Raw genomic sequence first — 12,673 nt, 5'->3', positions numbered from 1 at the left:
CGAGAACCCGAAGCGACGGGAGCAAGACAGAGCAGCAGACAGCGGGACAGCGAGCGAGCGAAAACGAGCGCGTCAACCGGAAGTAAACAAACCGATCTCGTCGATGACGTATTTGTGGGCGGAGCATGGACCCGGTCTGTATTCTTTATTTTTTTATGGTTGCGCCGGTGTACGAGTTGAGAGGGAAAAGGCTGGTGGTCATTTTTAATTGCCATTATCTCTGGTTCTACACAAGGTACATCAAAAATTTTTGCGGTAGGATGATGGATCTTCCAATGTCTATCAGTATTTCTACTTCTCTTTGCCTGCTTGGGAACCGTTTCAGGGACCCTTTAATGCGCTTGATTGCATGTTGCTGTTGGAATCGCAGGTTTGTTCAGACTTTTCTGATATTCATCTTGATAAGCTTTCGTGATTTTAATGAGAGGGAACGGGCACTAGATGGAAGAAATCTCGGTTCCCACCTGATCGACTCCACGTAGAGGGCGCAGTTGTATGCAAATCAAAAAGGAATGTTACACGGAATTCCGTCTTGCGGGCGAAAATTGACGGGGTTAGATGAAATGTACACTCTGCACAAGAGTAAATATCTTTACGATACGAATACCTTACGAATGCTTTTACCGCTATTACATAAGAGAATATGTCGCTGCGTTGTGCGGGTACAATATTTCCAATGGAGAAATTGCACCTCTTCCGTATGTTGCCTCGTCCTATTGAATGCTCATTATACATAGGTCGTTCGTTTTCGGGTCGTTTTTTTTCCCGAAATTTGGGAGCTATAATTTGCGTAATATGTTTTGAGCAGCAATTCGGGTTTTTAGTGTCATTTTCAGCAGCACGAGACAGTTCTCTAAAATAGTTCTTTGTCCTGCTTGACAACCGGTGTGCTATTTTTTGCTCCTTCTGTCATAAAAGAAAACACAGAAATCGAGGGTCTCAGGAAAAATTGTACACCGATTAAAACTTTTTGTTCCCAGTCTGTTGAAAATATTTTTTCGTGTTGATACCAAACTTCTGCCGAGCACACCCCCGTCAGAGCAAGACTGGCCTGAATTTATCTCTGGGATAAGCTCTGGGTATCCGCAGATAATTTTTGCTGCGCCCTCTCAGCTTTGTGAACAACAGTACCAACATCGTCTGGAAAGCTCATTTTCGAAGAGAAATCGGGTTGATCCCTGTCTTCGAGAATTCCGTTCAGGGATGCTAAGGAAGTAAATGTAACATGCGTACGGAGCCTTTACCGCATGATTATTAATAACCGCACAATCGAAGTGCGCATGGCGATCAACAGGCCGATTTCAGGTTATTCCAAGGCGCCTTGATTAAGCATAACTGCGGCTATTGTAATGGCCGCCATTTTACTATATTGCTTTTTCGATTCTTGCCTCATCATACAGAGATGCACCCAAGATGCGGATGAAACAGCGTCCCGGACACAGTTCTCGGACCCGACGAGAGTATTCCTCCGCGTGCTAAGCGAAAGACCGTCGGCCAGGAATTTTGTCCGTCAACTAGAAACGAACTCCACATCCCGAATGCCGGACAGTCATGCAAATGACGCCATATTCTCACAAGAGGTAAGTACCTTTTATTACTTTCAATGAGCCGTATTAACTGACCACTCTGGTGAATAACCACTGGTATGGAAACTTCCTTTATGGCACGTCGTTCTTACGGTGATTGGTGCGGGTCAACGAAATCGTCCAGCACTGCTGAGCTATAGCGCACTGTGAAGTGTACTCTTGTCTTTTGACCGCTAGTTTTCAGATAGCGGATCAAGGAAAAAATACCAAATACATTATCCTACTACTGCTCTAATAATAAGCAAAAAAAAAGGATTTGACCGATAGAATTCTGTGACATGGTATCATGTTGTGAAATTTAAAATCGGCTGAACTGAGCAAGAGTGTCAATAATTAGGCGAATCCGAAAAATAACAAAATATAAATTCCACCTCCCGGTCTGTGATCGTTTCCAGCTTTTTGTGCTGCGGCAGTCACATTCACGTTGTGCGTACGGCTAGATATGGAATCGGAGCTTGAAATAAAGCCGAAAACTTTTCCGTTCGAGAAAAAGCCGAGTTCATGCGATAGTTTTGTCGGGAAACTCCATTACGCTGTGTGGATGCAAGTTGGCTCGTTTAAAAGTTATCTTTCGGAGGTGCTAGAGAGGTTACTGTAAAATATCCCCAGAGCTTTTTGTTTTGTTTTGCACCTGCTCTAGATTTTTGATGTTAGGTTCCGTAAAGGGATCCAGATAACTTTTACATAGTCTGGGACTGGCTGTATCATTATGCTATACGTTATTAAGCGATCAGCAAAAGTACTCCGTAAATACTTAGCTTAGTTCTTTGGTCTCGTCACTTAGAATGTTCTTTTTCATTCCTCTCCACTGCACACGAAATGCGCCATCGAACCGGTATTTTTAAGCGGCCAAAAGGTGGTGGATCGCTTAGTACGAGAGCGCAGTGTTCACTGGCTAATCGGGACCCGCAACGTCCTGCAGTTCTCGCCGGAGACGCTTTTTCTCGCTGTCTCCCTCGCGGATCGCTACTTACAGGTAAGCAAAGTGTCTGTCTACATTTGAACCGAGTTCACGAGCAGCGCAACAAACCAAAGTGGAGTATTAGAAAATTCAATGCCGATATAAATACGAACGAATTCCTGGATGGATCAGGCGGATGATGCTCTAACGTTACGTTTCATCGGAATTCGACCTGAGACTTGCATCATACGGAACTCGAGGGCGTTACCATGCGAATTTTACATTATTTGTCTCGTTTGTGGTGCCTTTTCCCATGTAATTCTTTCTCTCAGTTTTTGTACGTACCTGTGTGTTACAACAAGGCATCTTCAGATTTTATTGTTCCTACTCCTGCATTCGTAAAGAACCGAGCTGTGATACTCTTTGCCATACTCATGGTGCTTGTTTAGCGTGTGTGGCTGTGTGAAAGCACATCGCCACTGCTAGTTGTTTGTCGGAACTGTGGATGCTGCAGCTTCCGTTAGTGCCTCGCACTAAAGGCATTCACTGGAAGATAAGGTTGCAGTTGCCGATGTCCTTTACGCTCTTATGCATTCGATAAATAGGACTATTCGATGCGCTTCGAGCTTGAATTCGAAATAGCTTACGCCCTACGATGTACTTATATGGACGTAGTCAAGAGCGAATCGTTTATAACAAACGCAAGCTGTCGCTATTAGCTCCATTTCATTTTTCATTCATTATTACAGCGCAAAGACGGCACAGAACAAGAGGGCGACACAACAGCACGGACTGTCAACTTGAGTTGACAGTCAGCGCTGTGGTGTTCCCCTCTTGTTCTGTGCCGTCGTTGCGCTGTAATTATGAATGTAGGTAACCAACTTACTCAAAATGTTGTATTATCGAACCTCATTTTTCATATCGTCTACCCTTCGTTAGCGTGTTGTGCTCGTTGGCACGCAACTGAGGGCTTTTCACTCCATGGCACTACAGATTCAGACGCGAATTGCAGCTAGGCAAAGTGCATATGAATAAGCTTTTAGGCCTGTTTTTCTGCAGTTTTGTTCACCTTTAGAGTGCCGGAAGAATCTGTACATTTGTACAAGCTCTGCTGGGAGCTATGAAGGAGGACTATCTCCTGACTGTTCTTTGTGTCCGGCCTCTGCTGCTTTTCTCTGTGCAGATTTGCCCCGTTGATAAGCGCCAGACGGAGCTGCTGTGGGCGGCAGCGTTGTGTGTTGCGGTGCAGCACAAGGAGCCCGAGGGCCACCTTCCCTACCGTTCCTACCTCGCATCAACCAAAAGCATGGGAGAGACGACGGAGCGAGAGCTGTGCGCCATCGAGGAGGACATTCTCCGGACCGTCGACTGGTTCCTGGACCTGCCCTTGTCCCTGGACTTCCTGCGTCGCAACTGCAAGGCTGCTCAGGTGGGTGCCTGTCGTGCTCTCGGTTGCATTCTTGGAGGATGTTGCATATCAACTGATTGCTGCTCGCAATCTACGACGTGGCTCCACTGAGCTATAAGTTGGATAGGTGCTCGATACAGTTGAGCTGTTAGAACATACTATAACCTGTCGTACCGTCGGCACCATTACATGCACGCTGTTTTGAGATTCCGATGGGAGAGGTGATGTTTCAGTGTTTCATGTAGAGCACACAAAGGAGCGCAGCTGATGTACAGACGCTTAACTGCGGTCCGGTTTACGGTGATTTGCCTTCGAAAGATTAGAACCTAATTCGTTAGGGTATATTTTGGTTCAGTAAACTGATTCTAGAGGCCCGTGTATTGTGCGATATGAGAGCACGTTAAAGAACCCCAAATGGTCGAAATTTCTTAAGCCCTTAACTACGGCGTCCCTCATAGCCTGAGTCGCTTTCAGACGTTGAACTACAATTTGGTTCATGAAGGTGAAGTGATTAATATCGCGTGTCGGTATGTATTCCTCGGTTCCGCACGTCCAGTTCTCCACTCGTTATGACGCCTAAAACGGATGAAATTCAGTTTAAAACTTTCCATGCAGTGGGTGAAGGTGCAGCCTTGTTTGCGGAATTGACGCAGAAAGCTTTTCACACCCTGCTGTTTTATGGAAGGATTGGACTTTGATGCCGAAGGATATCGTTTACTTGTAGTGTAGTGTGGTAATCTGCCCACATTGGCCAACATTAATTTATCATCAATTTCAGTTTAAAACTTGAATTTCTCCTGAATTTTTCGTGTACCAGGCAAGCCGCCAAGCAGCGCCGCGTTTTTGTTTTCTTTTTTTTTTTGCTGACCAGTTGCTTGGGAGACAAATAGCCAAATATAAAGCTCTTGACTCTTCCACAGACATGTGCAGAGGAGTCGTTGGCTTTTTTAATCGAAGTAGAGATTCGGAATAGTAATCCCTGGCTACCACATGTTTCCTCTCCTGAACAGGCGAGCAAACAGGAGCACCTGACGGCGATGTACATCCTAGAGGTGTGTCTGGTCGACTACACCATGGCCTGGATAAAGCCCTCCAAGAAGGCCGCATCTGCTCTCTACTGCGCCATGCACTTTCAAGGAAGGAAAAATCTATGGTATGCCACTGAGTCCTTACTATCTTTTAATTTTTTAGAGCCTATGAAAAGTAAAAGCACACTGTAATCAAAAGATTAAGTAATATCCTAAAGACTACATTACGCTTGGTAATGCCTGAGGTACAACTTTAGAACAGAGCTGTCGCTGGTCCAAATTAGCGAATTCTGTATGCTACCTTTTGTGAATAGAGATGCACCACTCCCCTCAATTATATTCTGTTTCGAAAAGGGCAGGGCTTGCTGGCTTTAAACAAATTTATAGTTTGTAACTAAAACTTTTCCAAAGTTTTTTAATATACTACTTTTTGAAGATGTACTAATTTCGCATTTCCTTCCTGTGACTACAACATTGCTCGCGCTCCAATGAGATTCGGTTTCGTGAAAATCCACTGTGATCATACGTTTTCTCTGTAGAATTGGCGAGATGGGTGTGTGTTTAAGAAAGCTTCTAACCGAATAGGTGAATCATCTGTAACTTGATTGGGCCAAAGTTGTATTTTCTGCTTATCTGCTACATGTACGAAGCAAATACACATTTGCATTTCTTGCAGGGTATCATTTGTTCCAGAATAAGAACAATGATATCGTATGTTTCTCACGAGAGAATCGCGATCGCCATCATGAGAGGCAATATGTATTCAGTGTTGCATTACAAAACAACAAATACGTATAATCCCCCGCTAATTACTTGACGGGAAGTTTTCCGCAACGTGAACACTGCAGTAGCACTCAAATGCCCTCTTGAGCATGTATTTATTTTTCTTCGGGGGTGGGTATGACTACTAAGCACAGTGCTATTTATTTCCAGTTGGGACCACAAGATGTAGTTGTCCAGTGGCCACGATATAGGCTCCCTGCAGCCTATAGTGACGCGGATGCAAGAGTTCTTACTGGCCGCCTGCGAAAGCGAAAAGTGGGTGGGTATCGTTTTCCATGTTTTCAGCGTATAAGTCTAGAGATACCTCGTCTATTGGCAAACAGCGTACGTGTAATCTGTGGCTCCTCTAAACGTGAGTCCTCTTTCGTTCTCTGGCAAGTAGAATCCAGAGCTGATAAGCGCACTGAGCAGCAACTCTCGACGCAATCATTTTTCAACGGGAAAGAGTTTAAGAACGCAATTTTTTCATACATTGTAGCCATCAGTATACCCGCAGTTCTCCCATCGCCAGGCTTCTATACTTTTGCTAAAAACGTTTTTGTTAATGTCGAGAAGTTTTCCTATTGGTTTTCCACAGTGGCGACGGAAAATTTCGAAAAGGGGTTAAAAACGCAGCGGGAGAATCGACCACTGCCTAAAATATTTCTATAACAATGCCTTACAATATGCAATCTTTTCGTCCAAGAAATCTGGAGATGTTGGTTTTTTCCGTGCCTACTGATGTAAGTTTGTTATGTTGCATGGGAGCTACTGTTCGCATTGTCATTCTTGAAAAACATTGGGACACTGATCTTGCTTCATTTGTTTGACTCTTGTGGCAACACAGTGAACATTTATTTCGCTCTATTGCAGACTCCATACGAGGTCTACGAGAAGTACTGGTCTGACTCTCTCGGCTGATCATCAAACAAGGGCCGGCAGCTTCGCTAGCTTTCAAAAGGGAGCCTTCTGAAATTCAAGCTGCACATTCCAAGGGCTGTCTTCCACTGCATATTCATCATCATCATCATCAGCCTGACTACACCCACTGCAGGGCAAAGGCCTCTCCCATGTCTCTCCAATTAACCCTGTCCTTTGTCAGTTGCCGCCACTGTATCCCCGCAAACTTCTTAATCTCATCCGCCCACCTAACTTTCTGCCGTCCCCTGCTACGTTTGCTTTCTCTTGGAATCCACTCCGTTACCCTTAAGGACCAGCGGTTATCTTGCCTTCGCATTACATGCCCTACCCAAGCCCATTTCTTCCTCTTGATTTCAACTAAGATGTCATTAACCCGCGTTTGTTCCCTCACCCACTCCGCCCGCTTTCGATCTCTTAACGTTACACCTATCATTTTCCTTTCCATAGCTCGCTGCGTTGTTCTCAACTTAAGCTGAACCCTCTTTGTTAGCCTCCACATTTCTGCCCCATAGGTGAGTACCGGTAGGATACAGCTGTTGTATACTTTTCTCTTCAGGGATATTGGTAAGCTACCATTCATGATCTGAGAGAACTTGCCATATGCGCTCCACCCCATTCTTATTCTTCTAGTTATTTCCCTCTCATGATCCTGATCTGCGGTCACTACCTGCCCTAAGTAGACATATTCTCTTACTACTTCCAGCACCTCGCTACCAATGGCGAACTGCTGTTCCCTTGCTAGGCTGTTGAACATTACTTTGGTTTTCTGCATGTTAATTCTTAGCCCCACCGTTCTGCTCTGCCTGTCTAACTGATTGATCATGCTTTGCAGTTCTTGTCCTGAGTGGCTTAGCAAGGCAATGTCATCAGCGAATCGCAAATTACTCAGGTATTCTCCATTAACTCTTATCCCCAACTGTTCCCATTCCAGACCCCGGAATACCTCCTGTAAGCAGGCAGTGAAGAGCATTGGCGAGATCGTGTCTCCCTGCCTGACACCTTTCCGTATTGGAATTTTATTGCTGACTTTATGGAGAACTATAGTAGCTGTGCAATCGTTATAAATATCTTCCAATATTTTCACATAGCACTCTTCTACACCCTGATTCTGCAATGCCTGCATGACAACTGAGGTTTCCACTGAGTCAAATGCTTTCTCGTAATCAATGAAGGCTATATATAGGGGTTGGTTATATTCTGCGCATTTCTCTATCACCTGATTGATAGTGTGAATGTGATCTATTGTCGAGTATCCTTTACGAAAGCCTGCCTGATCATTTGGTTGACTAAAGTCCAAGGTTGTCCTGACTCTATTAGCGATTACCTTAGTAAATACCTTGTAGGCAACGGACAATAAGCTGATTGGTCTGTAATTCTTCAGTCCTTGACGTCTCCTTTCTTATGAATTAAGATAATGTTAGCGTTCTTCCAAGCTTCTGGTACTCTCGAGGTCACAAGGCATTGCATATACAGGGTGGCTAGTTTTTGTAGCACAATCTCTCCTCCGTCCTTCAACAAATCTGCTGTTACCTGATCCTTACCAGCTGCTTTCCCTCTTTGCATTGCTCCTAAGGCTTTCTTTACTTCCTCCTTCGTTACTGGCAGGATGTCCCACTGCAGTGCTCGACTGCCTCCCTCAGTAACTTGATGATTAGATTCGCTACTGTATAGATTTTTGTAGAACTCTTCGGCTAATTCAACTATCTTATCCATATTGCTGATGACATTGCCCTGTTTGTCTTTTAGCGCATACATCTGGTTTTTACCTATGCCCAGTTTTCTCCTCACTGATTTTAGGCTACCTCCGTTCCTTAGAGCATGCTCAATTTTCTCCATGTTAAACTTTCTTATGTCGGCTACCTTGTGCTTATTTATTAACTTCGATAGTTCTGCTAGTTCTATCCTGTCTGTGGAGTTAGACGTCCTCATGCTTTGACGTTTCTTAATCAGATCTTTAGTCTCCTGAGATAGCTTGCTGGTATCCTGTCGAACAATCCTACCACCTACTTCTGCAGCGCACTCTGTAACGATAGCTGTAAGCTTATCATTCATTCTTTCAACACTACGGTCGTCTTCTTCAGTTAAAGCGGAAAATCTGTTTTGCAGCGACATTCTGAATTTCTCTACCTTCTCTCTTAATGCTAACTCATTAATAGCCTTTCTCTTCACCAGTTTCCTCCGTTCCCTCTTTAAATCTAAGCTAACACGAGACCTTACCATTCTATGGTCGCTACAACGGACCTTACCGAGGACCTCCACATCCTCTACGATGCCAGGGTGTGCACACAGTATGAAGTCTATTTCATTTTTAGTCTCACCATTGGGGCTCTTCGACGTCCACTTCCTGTTTGCTCGTTTGCGGAAGAAGGTATTCATAATCCGTAAATTATTTCTATCTGCGAACTCTACTAATAACTCTCCCCTACTGTTCCTAGAACCTATGCCATAGTCACCTACCGCCTTGTCTCCAGCCTGCTTTTTACCTACCTTTGCATTAAAGTCGCCCATCAGTACAGTGTACTGTGATTTTACTTTGGTCATTGCCGATTCCACATCCTCATAGAAGCTTTCAACTATCTGGTCATCATGGCTTGATGTAGGCGCGTAGGCCTGCACCACCTTCAGCTTCTACCTCTTATTAAGCCTAATTACGATAGCTGCCACTCTCTCGTTAATACTGTAAAACTCCTCGATGTTGCCAGCTATATCCTGATTAATAAGGAATCCCACACCTAGTTCTCGCCTATCTGCTAATCCACGATAGCACAGTACATGCCCGCCCTTTAGTACTGTATACGCCTCATCTCTCCTCCTAACCTCACTAAGCCCTATGACATCCCATTTAATACCTGCTAATTCCTCCAATAGCACTGCTAAGCTAGCCTCACTTGATAAGGTTCTTGCGTTAAACGTTGCCAGGTTCAGTTTCCAATGGCGGCCTGTCCGGAGCCAGAGATTCTTAGCACCCTCCGCTGCGTCACAGATCTGACCGCCGCCTTGGTCAGTTGCTCCGCAGCTGCTGGGGACTGAGGGCCGATGGTTAATTGGTTTGTTCATAGAAGGTTATGGCCATGTACTACACCAGGGTGGCCAAATTCTGTTCTGGTGAGGAAGTGCGTTGTCGGTTCTGTTCACCGAAATCAGGCCGCACTCCAAGCCTGGGTATGCAATTCCATCGACACGCGGAGCTTTTTTTCTTTTAACCCGGTGGAGAATTGCGTGGCACCGGGATTCGAACCCCGGTCCTCTTGCACGCGAGGCGGATGCTCTACCTCTACGCCATCGCTGCAATCTCACTGCATATTATGAGAGCTTTACATATTTTTGATGGCGCTCTCTGTTCGCCTTGTACTTTGCATGCATGTGTTTCGTAATAAATTTTCTCATTCCATTTCCCGTGACCACGCTTTCCTCTTTCCATGTGCAGCAGCTTCCTTCGTGGAGTGGCGCTGACATTATAGTCGCACAGCTGCATCTTGAATGTCGGAGTCAACAGTGTTGGATACTATAATAGGGATACACGAGAACATTTCAGGCTTGATAAGTACGAGAATTTTTTGAAGCACTGCTCGTTTCTACACCGGCTTCGGACAGTCCTGTGGAGCATTGCACCCTTGCAAATAGAACCTTCAATCACTATGCCAAAGCTCCATGTATGTATGTGAAGGCTCCAGGCCACGTAGAAAACACGAATGCCAGAAAGCAAGGCATTCGATAACAGAGTAATCGTGAAATATGGGCTGCAGCAAGAATTGATTGCCCGCAGTTGACCCTTGTTACAGCTAGATTTAGACGTTGCTTAGCCGAGTGTGTCTCCAATATATAACTGCCAGTGCTGTGCCTTTGCAGGAGGAGCTTCAAAAACATTCAGTTCATATGACACTCTAGTCGTCGTAGTGTGCCTTCGTTCTTTTTGTTTTCGCGATGTCATTTTGAACATAAATTTACGGCTAAGCCAAATATTGCACTTCTACACGCAGAAAAAAACTCACAATGATGTGAAAAAGTTCTCCAACCCTTTCCGTCGACATTTTGATGCTTGTATCTTACTCCGTCGCTCTTTTTTTCCTGACGTCAGGCAGCTGCTATAGCTGTTGCCAGTGGGCCGCGTAAGCACCGGCGAGTCGGGAAGCTCCACCCCGAGGAGTGGGGCCGGACTATATTTGTGAAACGATGTCCGTTAATATCCCAGGCAAACCACTACTTTAGTACAGCCCCTTTAAGTTTGGAAATTATGGGTAAAAATATGTGAGAGTATTTCTTTTATTTATTTCCTGCGGGAATATGAACTTAACACTGTCGCTGATACGGCCTTGTAAGGTTTTGTTGATTTTCCCTCCTCAATTTAGGATCCTAAGTGAACAACACCAGCTTTTCTCGAGGAGAAGTGATAGCTTTTGTCGGCGATGCTTCGCTGACCATAATTTGTAATCGATTATAATCAATATATAGCAGCGGGTAGACGAGGACAATGAGCGATTGAACAAGCTGGAGGCAGACGGAGACGACAACAAAGTCCTCGCTGTGTTCTCTACGCCGGCCGTAGCTGTTCTCTTAGCTTGCGCAAATAATTGTAAATATATTCTTTCTCGCAACATTATAATAAAGCATAAAAGCGATAACTGGGGGTGCACGCAAAGCGACAAGAAACATTATTGCCTTGCAATACTAACAGAAAAATAGGCGGCCATTAAAATGTAAAAGAGGCTTCGCTGAACTCTATTTGGTACGAATGCCACTTGTGGATGCCATGCGACTCAAGTGGCTTCTCAACGCGCCCGTTTGAACGGCGGCTGCGCAGGAATGCCGGAAAAATATAATAGTGTCGCCCTCACAGAAGGAAACAGTTAACTGACTGATCAATTGCCGGCGGAGTGCCCGCCAGTTCCTCTGAAAAAAAAAAAAAAAGATAGTTAAAGCGTTGAAATTAAATTACTTGTAGAAAAGCAAGAAAGTGTTACTGATATCATGTTCAAATTATTAACGCTCACCGCTATGCCTCTTACTGCCAAGGACCTAGAAGCTCGTCACCGTGTTCCCGCGAAATCTCAGCCCACGAATATTGTTGCACAATTCACTGGCCTTTAAAAATGAGGCAGCCTAGTCGAAAACGCGTGGAAGCTACCAGTGGAGAACAGATAACTAAAAAAACATCACATTAAATTGTCTTTGTTAAGGATCACCTTTGTTCCCTTCTGCGGTGCATTCCGCGGTTTCTGTGGTTATTGCAAGCGGCCTTCGGCAGCGTAAGTCGGTGTACACAGCCACTCTCCACGGTCGACCGAAGAGATGGCGCCACCGGTGCAACCGCTGAGACAGCGGCCTGTTTGCTTTCGTCGTCGCTGCAGACGATGCGAACATCAGAGTTTTTATTGATTCACACAGGTACCCCAAAAAAAGATATGGTACAAAACAGTTCTGCCGACCAAATGTCATCTCTGTGCGAAATTTGAGCTCGAACGATACACCGGTTTAACTCTGAGGAGCATTCTACGGCGCTCGTTTAATTACGGAACTGCCTCTATATAGGGGAGGACGTGCATCGGACTGTTTAGCGAGCGCACGCGCAGCACATATTCTCCCGTATTTCGCGCTGTGCTCGTAATTGATGCGGCGCTTACCAACTCGGTGGTCGAAGCTCGCGCGCTCATGTAAAAAAAAAAAAAACAGTGTATAAGTCCTTTCTATGTATAACCTCAGCCTGAAGCATTCCTCTCGTCCTATTATCGCTTCGGTCGGTCACAACACCTATTAAATTAATTAATATTCGGCGTTACCTTCAAGCGCCGTGGTGTGACAGATGGAAACGGGTATGGATTTTTCAAAGGGGGGGGGGGGGGTTCGTTGTTTCGTGACTGACACAGTTTACATTGAGTAAGAAAGATAGTTGGGGCTTGCTGCCTCAGCGGCTAGCGCTGCCGAAGGAGAGGAAGAAGACAGAAGACGAAGCTGACGAAGCTCGGGTGCGCGCTTGCGAACGCCGGCCTGCTGAGCAGCACTGCTGGGACAAGGACTGTGCCCGACCACACTAACTGTGCCAGTTTCCACATTACACTTGGTGGAGGTG

The 12,673-nt window shown here is 45.2% G+C and overlaps 1 pseudogene across 1 annotated transcript; it reads left to right on the top strand.

Moving 5' to 3' along the window:
- The first annotated feature begins 125 nt into the window (after positions 1-125).
- LOC149336483 (G2/mitotic-specific cyclin-B2-like) lies at positions 126-9,726 on the top strand (annotated as a pseudogene). Its single transcript, XR_016284515.1, has 7 exons — positions 126-134; positions 1,401-1,570; positions 2,394-2,562; positions 3,671-3,916; positions 4,906-5,048; positions 5,857-5,965; positions 6,559-9,726. The product of XR_016284515.1 is annotated as a G2/mitotic-specific cyclin-B2-like (transcript).
- Positions 9,727-12,673: the final 2,947 nt, after the last annotated feature.

This window comes from Amblyomma mixtum, chromosome 7 (genome assembly GCF_055824585.1).
Source record: "Amblyomma mixtum isolate Tamu chromosome 7, ASM5582458v1, whole genome shotgun sequence".
In the NCBI taxonomy this organism is placed as follows: domain Eukaryota; kingdom Metazoa; phylum Arthropoda; class Arachnida; order Ixodida; family Ixodidae; genus Amblyomma; species Amblyomma mixtum.
The sequence above is the reverse complement of the archived record's forward strand: the minus strand, read 5'-3'. Positions and strand labels throughout refer to the sequence as shown.